We start from the raw sequence: 10,799 nt of genomic DNA, 5'->3' as shown, positions 1-10,799 counted from the left end.
GTCAATAGTTATTAACTGATTTTTACAGGTTTCATTCTAATTTATTTAGCTTCATGCAATTATCACACCGTGTTCTCAAACGACAACCCTAATTTATCTTAAGAGCTATTTTTTTAATGAACTCATAGCATGGCTCTTTGATTAAAGTACATACATAAAACTTCCACGTAGAAATATAATTTCAGGGATCCCTTTATTTTATAAATGTCTAAGCAATATCAAGAAGAACCAGCTTTTAGTATTTGAAAGAAAAAAGCTTATGAAAGAAAAATATTGTAGCCTAGATGGCCACTTGACAAGTGGGACTTAGAGTTAAAAATGATTTTGTCATGATTTCTGATACTGATTTACAGATATTTATAGACATGTACCGAGTTGGAATTTTTTTTAATGCTTACTTTTGTGGTTGAATATAATTTAATCTGGGGGGTAAGTGTCCGACAGGAAGACATCTTGGAATGAATCAACTCTACACTTTAGCATCAAAGTGAGTGCTCTATTTGGTGACATTTGGGCCTTGAGCAATAATTTGGGTCCACCTGGACCTGATTAGCTGAATGTAAACTAATGTCAGAATAATCTTTAACGTACCACTTGCCCCCCGCCCCCAGTCACCTGGGTCTCCCCCTCTACCCTTAGGGAAAATAGCTGTTAACATTCAATCAAGTGAAACAGCATTCTAGGTTTGTTCCTCTGGTAGTTCTATATAACATTGGCTAAAACACTTCTGTTAATGTTGTGACCTGAAGGAAAAGAGTAACTGAGTCACCTTGTTTTTGTTGTTGTTGTTTTAAATTCACAGTTGAAACTGTTATGTGTTAGGAAAAAAAAAACAAACAAATCCTAAATAAAAAGCAGGACCACAGGAGTTAATGCATCAACCTCTCACTTTGGTAGACTTGTAAGAAATTCTGGAACATGTTAAAATATGACATAGGATTGTTGAACTTCACCTCTTGTTTTAAAACTCTGTCCTGAACACAATGGATTCAAGATCCCCTTGCTAATAGTCTACTTCAAAAAAGAATCATGGGTGATTTAAGGTCTCTTTGGAATGAAATAGAACTGACAAGGAATCAACATGAATCAGGCCTAGACACACAGTTTGTTACCAAGCAAAAGCCATGAAAACTGGAGGCTCTGCTATAATTACTAGGCACCTAGGAGACCAGTAGATGAAATTTTATGGTGCTCAAGGGTCAAAGATCAACTTAAGACTGATCATCAGCTTTCATCACTGTCTTTCACCAGTTGAGATCAAATTAATTCTGATGTAGCTTCTAATGCTGGTAGTTTTTTTTACATCTCTGTGAATGAAAGATTGTGACATGGAATGGCATTTTTACGTTAGTATCAGATGAACTCATTAGATTTTTGGTGAAAATTCATGTCTGTGATCTCCAGTTTGGTGTTTGACACCTATTCCATGGCAACAAATAAACATCATATGATCATATGTATTTCTAAAGACAACTTTGCTCTTAAAAATGATATTTATAGTTTTCAAATATTAATAAAAAGTTTTCAGATGCTATAAATAAGTGAAAAAAAATGCTGAAGTGAATAAACTTGAATGGCAAGAGGGCAGTAAAACTACTGCTGTTTTTTGATTTGCAAATCGATACAATTTTAGAAAGTCATTTAATTCTTGTCAATAAAAATTAACAACATGCTTAATCTTTTGATTCAGTAATCATGTATGTTACTACTTATCCTAGGTAAATAACCTTAAATGCATAAAATTATGTATTATATACCATTTGTGATTGTAAAATTTAGAAATATGATGTATTGTGATATATGTGATATACTTTATAATGCAGGAAATAGGTGAATTATTTACACATCTGTTTGATGGCTTACACTACCACTGTAAAAATAATAAACATATAGCCTATATAGAAACATAATAGGGAACATTATAAAATTTTCATAATAATTTTGATCAAATTTATATAGAAAATTATATCAAGCAAAAAATATAGAATGGAAGTAAAATGAACATATCCACAATGTTATATAAGATCTATTACACAGAAATAACTATAAAGACCAAAACTAATGCAACATTTAAAGTAAAGAGGTCCTTTACTTTTCCTTCAGCGATATATAAAAATATGAATAAAATTTATTTATGATAGTGGTATAGTTTTTTTTAATGTGTATGTATGTGTGCTAGTATGATGATGGTATTATGGTATTATGGTATAGGTATTATGCCCAATACCTTATGTTTTCCTTTTTGTTGAATGCATATGCAATATTAAATACAAAAGAATACACCTCCACATCAAGAACAACTGTAGTTGTTTTTAAATTTTTTCTTCACCTGCAAGTTTCTTTAATTTATTTGCTACCCTAATGTGAGATCCAAGATACCACAAATCCATGATTCTTTTCTTAGTTCTTTCCTAGTGAGACAATTTCTCTAGACTTCATTTCTTGTCTGTTCATGGCTTACAATATTACTAACTCTTTTATTATGTTATTTTCTTGCAAAAATAAAGCCCTGGTTGGCTCAGTCATTAAGCATCTCCCTTCGGCTCAGGTCATGATCTCAGGGTCCTGGGATCGAGACCATGTTAATTTACTGCATGATAAGGGCCTGACAGGCACTGTGCTAAGCTTTTTATTTATATTTCTTCATTCACTCTTAACATTCTCATCATTAACTTATTGATGAAGAAACTACAGTAAAGAGGACAATTTGTCCAAAGACATCAAGCCAAAATGGCCAAATTGAAATTCAAGTTCAGATACATCTTGCTTGAAAGCCCAGGTCAGGTTCTTAGTCACTATAGTTCTACTTCACATTGCGTGCTTTATTAAATATAAATCCAGGGAACAATAGGAGAGAGAGCTTAGCCTCTTAAAAAATAAAGTTGTGTCGCTGATGATGCAAGGTACTTTTTCAGGGAAATAAGCAGAACTGCTTACTCAAAATTAGTGGAAAGCTTCAAATGGTCTGAGCTATTGAGACAAATACAGTGGGCAGTAATACAAAAGATATTTCTTCTATGAAAATTGTATTGATATGTTAATATTGACAAGATATCAAAGTAAATTCTCTCTCAACTTTTTTGAGTCACACTGGCCAAATAACAGTAGGCAAAGATCAGAACAAAACAACGAAAGGGGAAAATGCAATTTAGAAATTAACAAAACTCATTTTTTTTTTTTTTTGGCAGAGGCTGATTTTCACTCTTTCTTTTTTTTTGGAGGAAAACTGGACATCTCATTGCACTATGGCCCCAAAGAATTTATAAGGGAAAATGCCTGTATTATTAACTCAAACATTTCAACTAATAGGCTAAAAGAGATGAGGGAATTTGTGGAGAGAAGAATAAATCCCTCAGTCATAAAGTTATGTGATGCCAATTAAAATGCACTCCCAGGTTGCAAAGCAGCTGCCAAACTGCAGAGTGTTTTCAGAAAATAATTCTGGAGAGGGTCGAGGTGTCACAAGGGCTTTTAACATCCATCCTCAGAATATTTCATCCACAAATATAACTCCATGCAAAAGCAAAGGGAGTTTGCCAAGCACAGAATTTCATTTAGCACCCTGGTAGTTCACTTAATTAGAATAAACCCAGACTTCCTTAAGACTCTTTAGTAAGCCTAAATCTCATCACCACAAACTGACTTTTTAATTATGTGGTTCTTAAGAGCCTTTGGGCATGTAATAGGACAGACTGTAAATATAGCCGTTAACACACACACATGCACACACACGCGCGCACACACACACACACACACACAAAACTTTGAGTCTAGCAATGGATACAAATGATATTCATATTACTCTCCTGTGATACGAATTCAGGAAAGGCAAATACTAACCTTTACAAGCCTCAATCTCCTATCTGCAAAATAAGATGAAAATAGCTGCTGTTTCATAGCTATTATTTTGTTTTCAAGATTAAATAAGATGACAGTTTTTACAAAGTGTATAGTACAGCACTTAGGTGACAAATTTAAGCAAACAAAATTTAAGCTAGCATCAGTGAAAAGAATGACAAAGGGAAGCAAAAAATCAAAAGTCCTGAATTAATTCGAGTCCTTTCAGGGTCATTACATAGATGCACGAACTTAGAAAAATCTCACCGTAATCGTTGTCCTCAGTGTCTCCATACGCCCGACCAGATTACATTCAGGATATGAGTACTTATTCTTATTACAATCTAGCTATGATTGAATCTCTTAAGAATTCTTAGCAGCTAATATAACTAAAGTTAAGTTATATAAACCTTTCTAATAAGCTGTCCTTTTAAATTCATATTTGAGTTTGTACATAACAAGAACATTTTATTAATTTACTTGCGAGAAGATGTCAAAAATGAGCATATTATAATCTTATAATAAATTACTCTCAAAACTAGCTTTAGCCATTCGTTCAGTCCTTGTTTTCAAAAGTAAACATAGAACTGCAATAACTGTAAACACCCATCCCAGTAAAAACAATTGAAATCAAGAAAAAACACAGGGAGAAGCGTAGGAAGACGTATGAATTGAATCAATGACCAGGAACGAAGACCAGGAATTCTCAGAGGACTACTTTAAAGTAAAAGTAGAAAACCTGGGCACTTCACACCAAAGTAAAGTTGTGCCATGTAAGTTGGTAATAAAACCTAGGACATTTGAACTTTTTCTCACCTACCTGCACTGGGCAAGGGGGCAGGACATTACATCCCAGGTAGCTTCAGGTAAGAAACCCAGTAAAAAATAACTACATTGCATAGTTCCCAATTTTGTAAAGACAAAATTTAAACAAATCTCCAGGAAAAAAAGAAAACAAGAAAGAAACAAGTTTTGGAAAGGACAACAGCCTTGCAAATCGGTAACCAGAAGCTGACACTCATACACTCATGGGTCAAAACATAAGACACGGAGGGATTGACTCATTATAACTGAATGAGAGCTAAAACGAGCCGCACATTAAAAATTGTGAACTGCAACTACTGTATTGCACATTTCATATGGAATTGCTCAACTGACATTTTCGCCATGGAAATATGGGATATTAAAATAAAACAGGACTTGAAAGGTTTTAATACTTCCTGGTTGTGTTACAAAAACACAACTGAAGCCTAAGTTTGGCAGGCTTCCAGTGGATTTAAAATTTCCATAATTCACCCATAAATAGGACAGTTTCTCAGTTGAACGACTGTGGTAACTTCAGATCCCACTATACATCTATTTGCAGTTTATCTTTTTTTTTTTTTTTTTTTTTTTTTTTTTTTTTTTTAGGAAACGGAAATGGTCACAAATTTCTTAGAAGAACCCAAAAACCAAGTCCCCGACCAAGCTGTTTTCCCTTTTGTTTGGGCGGAGCCAATTGTAGAGATTGCAAATGACGCCATCAGTCACTGAAACTGATGAAGCTGCTGAGACAACATTTTTCACCTCAGTGTGAACACTGATGGATCCTTCGAGGGACGCCTTACATCGCAAGTCTGGGATTTAGTTTATGGGTCTGACAAGTGCGACCTTTAAAATAACATATTTGCTATAAAAGAGGAAAGAAAGCTCTTTATAGCTAAAATATATGGGCTACAAAATCACTTTCCAGCAAGTAGTCTGATTACAATCAAAATAACACACCAAAATGAAACAGTTTACCTGTGATCAATTTAATGTGGTTGTAAAAGGCTAATTATGAGAGAAAACACACTCAAAGTTTGTGGTACCGTCTATAAAATTTGCAGAGAATCTAACATTCAGTGATGTGTAGCACATATGGGTAAGCAGATGGCTGAAGTATTATTTTTAAAAACAGGACTTTTGCTGACAAAATACAGAATTGGAATGGTGTGATTGGAAATCTAAGAGGATGTTATTTATGAGGCAGTAAGCTCATGCTCAGTAATTGGATTCTTGCTAAATGGCAGATAAAAAGGACTTGGGGAAAAAAATGAGTGTTTGCAGCTATAGAAACGAATGAGAAATTCTTCTGACAATATCCTATCTGTAATTTTCATCCCGGCTCATCCCCTATCACTTCTTTACCTTTGGGGGAGCTATAAGAGGAGGGGCTACCTTACCACTTCAGGCTTTCCATGCAACATGTCACCTCTTTTCTTTTTGGTAAAATTCTGGGGGCACAGAAGGGGGGGAGCAGGATGTGACGAATTCATTCTGAATGTGCCCAATTGCAAATTAGATATAATATATATTTTAAATCTCCATACAAAAAAGAATATATAACGAAGACTAAATTGGCCACTTAAAATAACTTGATCAAAGGGTTCAAACTTTCAGTCTGTACTGCTGAGAGTACATCGTAAATGTTCTCAACACACACCAAAGGTAGCTGTGAGAAGTGAGGGATGTGTTGATTCGTTTGATTGTGGTAATTATTTCACAACATATACATATATCAAACATCAAAATGTGCACCTTAAATTAATACGATGATACCCCAATAAAACTGGAACAACATAACTTGCTGATTCTTGTGCCTCTTCTTTGAACTATTTCAATATCTTGTTTATAACCCTAATATTCATCATATTTGAATGAAATTTTTGGGGAACCCATATGCCTTCTTGGATTTGCTATTGCCTTGCTGAAAACAGGGATTATCTCTTGTACATTTTTTTTAATTCTCCTAACCAAGCATTAGGCTTGGCCTGTAGTAACTGCTCAGTAAAATTTTACTGAGTAACTTAATGAAGCTCTATTACTCCATTAATAAATTTTAAACCATCACATTTAAAATCACAACAATTTGGGTGCCTGGGTGGCTCAGATGGTTAAGCGTCTGCCTTCGGCTCAGGTCATGATCCCAGGGTCCTGGGATCGAGACCCGCATCAAGCTCCCTGTTCCTTGGGAGCCTGCTTCTCCCTCTGCCTCTCTCTCTCTCTCTCTCTCTCTGTCTCTCATGAATAAATAAATAAAATCTTTAAAAAAAAAAATAAATAAATAAAATCACAACAATTTTGGGGATGCCTGGGTAGCTCGGTTGTTAAGCGTCTGCCTTTGACTCAGGTCATGATCCCAGTATCCTGGGATCGAGCCCCGCATCGGGCTCCCTGCTCGGCGGGAAGCCTGCTTCTCCCTCTGCTTGTGTTCCCTCTCTCGCTGTGTCTCTCTTTGTCAAATAAATAAATAAAATCTTAAAAAAAAATTACAACAATGTTGGGGAGGATGAAAGTTTAATGTCACTTTTAAAATGACCATTTTTAATAAAGGACATTTTAATAATGCTATGATAAGAATTAGCTTACATCTCAAATCCCCTGCCTCTAGGTGAATTAGATGTGTATTAGCATGTATGAATTACATTTACAAGACATTTAAACCGCAAAATTCACTTAGTAATCTTTCCAAGTTTTTATGATAAACTAAGTTTTCCTCGTATTTTATTTCGAAATATTTCAATTCAGTTTCATACCCGAGTTTTATGTGTTGTTATATATCACAGCTGTCTCTTGTTATATATAAAATATATCTTCAAATATACATTCCCATAGCCGAAACTTGACTAACAGAAAGAGATATGTAAATGGAATGCCATATGTAATTTTGTTTTTGAAATCAACGTTTTGGTAAGCTCTCCCCACCCTTCCGAAAGCTATTCCAGCAGATTTTCTCTTTGCCCTGGGCATCACAGACACGGGGGTGGGACCAGCTCTACCCCCTACTGCATGCCATATGACCAACCCATGAGCGCATGGCTCCTTTCTGAGGCCAGGCCACCAGAGAGGAGGCCGGGGCCAGGAGGAGAGCAGTCCCAGCCAGGCCGTGGCACAGACCAGGTTAACCGATAAGGACTCCAGAGCTACAATGAACTCAGTTCTATTCCCCTTCATGGTGATGGTTGATGGTGAGTGGGGGGCAACCCTGCCCCCGGCCTGGCCCCCAGGCATCACCGGAGGAGGTGGAGGCCCCAGCTGAGCTGCCCCGCCGCCTACAGCATCTGCTGTGTCCAGTGGTTGCAGGCAGCTCTGTGCCTGCCAGAGACAGGCCCATTCCCAGTGCAGGAAAGCCTGGCCCACCCTGGAATGGGCTACACACTGTGTGATGTGTGATGGCAAGGCGAGCCTTACTGCAATGTGTATCACACTAGCACGCTCAGCACTGACAAAAAGGGGCAGTTCGAGGAGCTCATGCAGCTGGTGGAAACCACACCTCACATGCAGATGGACTCTGCACTCGTCTCATGAAGCCAGAGGTCATGGAGGGCACATGGCCCTGGAGGAGCTCTTCCCCTATCTGGGCGCTGAGCCACCACCTGAAGCTGTTGCAGACCCCTAGGCTGGGGTGGTGGGGTGGAGGGGTAGGTGGGGGGAGGGTGGTTGGAGACCAATACTGGTGCTGGACGGTTACTGAGGGAAAAAAATCGCTGTTCAGTGCGTGAAGAACGACGCCACTGTCCAGGCCTTCCTGGCTGAATCCTGGGTCATGACAGAGTTTGGCCACAGCAAGCAAGCCCGGTTTCTGAGTGTGATCCTGGAGGAGAAAGGCAGGCACTACATCGTCACTGAGCACATGGTCAAGGGAACCTGGTAGATTATCTGCCTCGCAGACATCTCCTCAAATTCTCACTAGAAATCTGGAAGGCCATGAAATACCTGGAGGACAACTACTTTGTCCTTGGACACCAGCACGTTGCAGCCAAGGACAGCGTGGCCAAGGTCAGTGACTTCCACCTCACCAAAAGGCCGCTAGCTCGAAAGACACAGGTAAGCTTCAGGTCAAGTGGACAGTCCCAGAGGCCCTGAAAGAGAAGAAATTCTCCACCAAGTCTGGAACATAGAGTTTTGGAATCTTTCTCTGGGAAATCTACTCCTTTGAGAGAGCGCCTTGTCCAAGAATTTCCCTGAAGGACCTTGCCCCTCAGGTGAAAGGTTACAAGACAGATGCCCCCAGAGCTGCCCAGTTGCAGTGCCCAAGGTCAGGAAGAACTGCAGGCACAGGGGCGCCTGGGTGGCTTAGCCGTTAAGCGTCTGCCTTTGGCTCAGGTCATGATCCCAGAGTCCTGGGATCGAGCCCCGCTTTGGGCTCCCTGCTCAGCGGGAAGCCTGCTTCTCCCTCTCCCACTCCCCCTGCTTGTGTTCCCTCTCCTGCTGTGTTTCTCTGTGTCAAATAAATAAATAAAATCTTAAAAAAAAAAAAAAAAAAAAAGAACTGCAGGCACCTGGACTCTGCCCCGAGGCCCTCTTTCCTGCAGCTATGTGAGAAGCTCCAGCACATCAAAACCCTTAAGTTACAGTTATGACTGCTGACTTCCGCCCAGGTCATTGCCCGGTGGGGACCAAACCTGCATAGATCGTGGGTCTGGTGCCCCCACTCACTGGTCCCAAACCTGAACTGAGCCCAGAGGGACAGTGGATCTCTTTCCTCTCTTCCAACCTGTGCACCCTCTGTCCCCTACCCCAGGCCCCACCTAGGCCCAGCACCTTCTCTCATGGACCAGACTGTGGGGCTTGACCCACTCTAAGGGTCAAGAAGGGAGGAAGCAGACACTCCCTACTGTGGTCAGGCTTCCTCTAGCTTCCCATTTTGTCTTCTTAGAGTTTTATTCCTTTCCTTTATTGAAATTTTTATTTTTGCTGTGTTTTTATCATAATTATTATTATTAATTTTCAAGACGAGAAAGAAAATACCCAGCAAATGGGCATTTGACAAGAAGTACGAATCTTGTTTTTCCTGTCCTGACCATAAAGGTTGGGGAGAGGAGTGATGCTTCAGTGTCTGCCTTTTGCTCTTAACTGTGTTGCACTGTTCACATGTACTCAAGGAAGACTTCTGTCGGGGACTTATACCTCATGTGCCACTGTGGCCCACCTTTTTTGTGAGGTGTGATCGTATTAAGATTAACTCTGGCATCCACTGATTAGCATGCAAAATATTATTTGTTGACATTATTAGAGTAAACAAACAGGTAAACATTAATAATCAGAATTGTGCTATCTGGAGACTTTTGATATTTTTTAGGCAAACCAATCATATATATTTACCAGCACCTGTTTTCTGTCACTTTCCTCTTGATCATAGAGGCATCAGTACCAACATCAGAAGGTGAAAGAGCAGTGAAATTCTTCACTGGGGCTGTGGCCTGAGAACCCTGAATACAGCATCAGTGTTGACATGAAGGACTTTGGAATCAGAAAACCTGTGTTTGGGTCCTATTTGAATCCCTGACTAGATTGGGACTTCAGCTATTAACTTAATTTATCTAAAACCAAGTTTCCTCACATGCAAAAAAGGCAGTCAGTATTACCTACCTCATAAGACTCTTCTTAGCGCTATGTGAGAAAATACATTTTACCCTTCAACTAGTTAGTGTCTAGTGCAAAGTGACTTCACCCATAATTGCAGTTATTCTTAAGTCAATCTATGAAATGATGATACCCAATGAAGGCTTAGCTGGACTGGTCATGGTATGAGAATCATCCATCTATTAAATCAGGGATGCCCAGACCTGGAAGGAAAGGCAAGCTTGCAATCCATAGATTATTTGGGATTTGAAGTAGGAACTCTGCTGACTAAAATTCTCTATGGTTGCAAGATCTGAATTTAGAATCAGAAAGATGGAGTTTCGAATCCCTTAGATCAGTTACTAAAGCATCCACATCTTAGTTTCCTACTCCAAACATAGGGATTCATTTTTCTAACGCTTATCATGCACTAGATAGTTTGCTTGTGATTAATAATAAGAGGATCTGACAGATGATGTATATTGTGTTCTTAGTGTAATGTAATTTTGTTTTTGAAATCAACGTTTTGGTAAGCTCTCCCCACCCTTCCGAAACCTATTCCCAACCCATGAGCGCATGGCTCCTTTCTGAGGCCA

At 38.9% G+C, this 10,799-nt stretch overlaps 1 pseudogene; it reads left to right on the top strand.

The window, feature by feature from the left end:
• The first annotated feature begins 4,516 nt into the window (after positions 1-4,516).
• Positions 4,517-9,221, top strand: LOC112821868 (tyrosine-protein kinase CSK-like; annotated as a pseudogene).
• The last annotated feature ends 1,578 nt before the right edge of the window (positions 9,222-10,799 follow it).

Source organism: Callorhinus ursinus, unplaced genomic scaffold (assembly GCF_003265705.2).
Source record: "Callorhinus ursinus isolate GAN/ISIS: 27379988/994484 unplaced genomic scaffold, GSC_fseal_2.0 scaffold8, whole genome shotgun sequence".
In the NCBI taxonomy this organism is placed as follows: Eukaryota; Metazoa; Chordata; class Mammalia; order Carnivora; family Otariidae; genus Callorhinus; species Callorhinus ursinus.
This window is presented reverse-complemented; position numbering and strand designations above follow the sequence as displayed.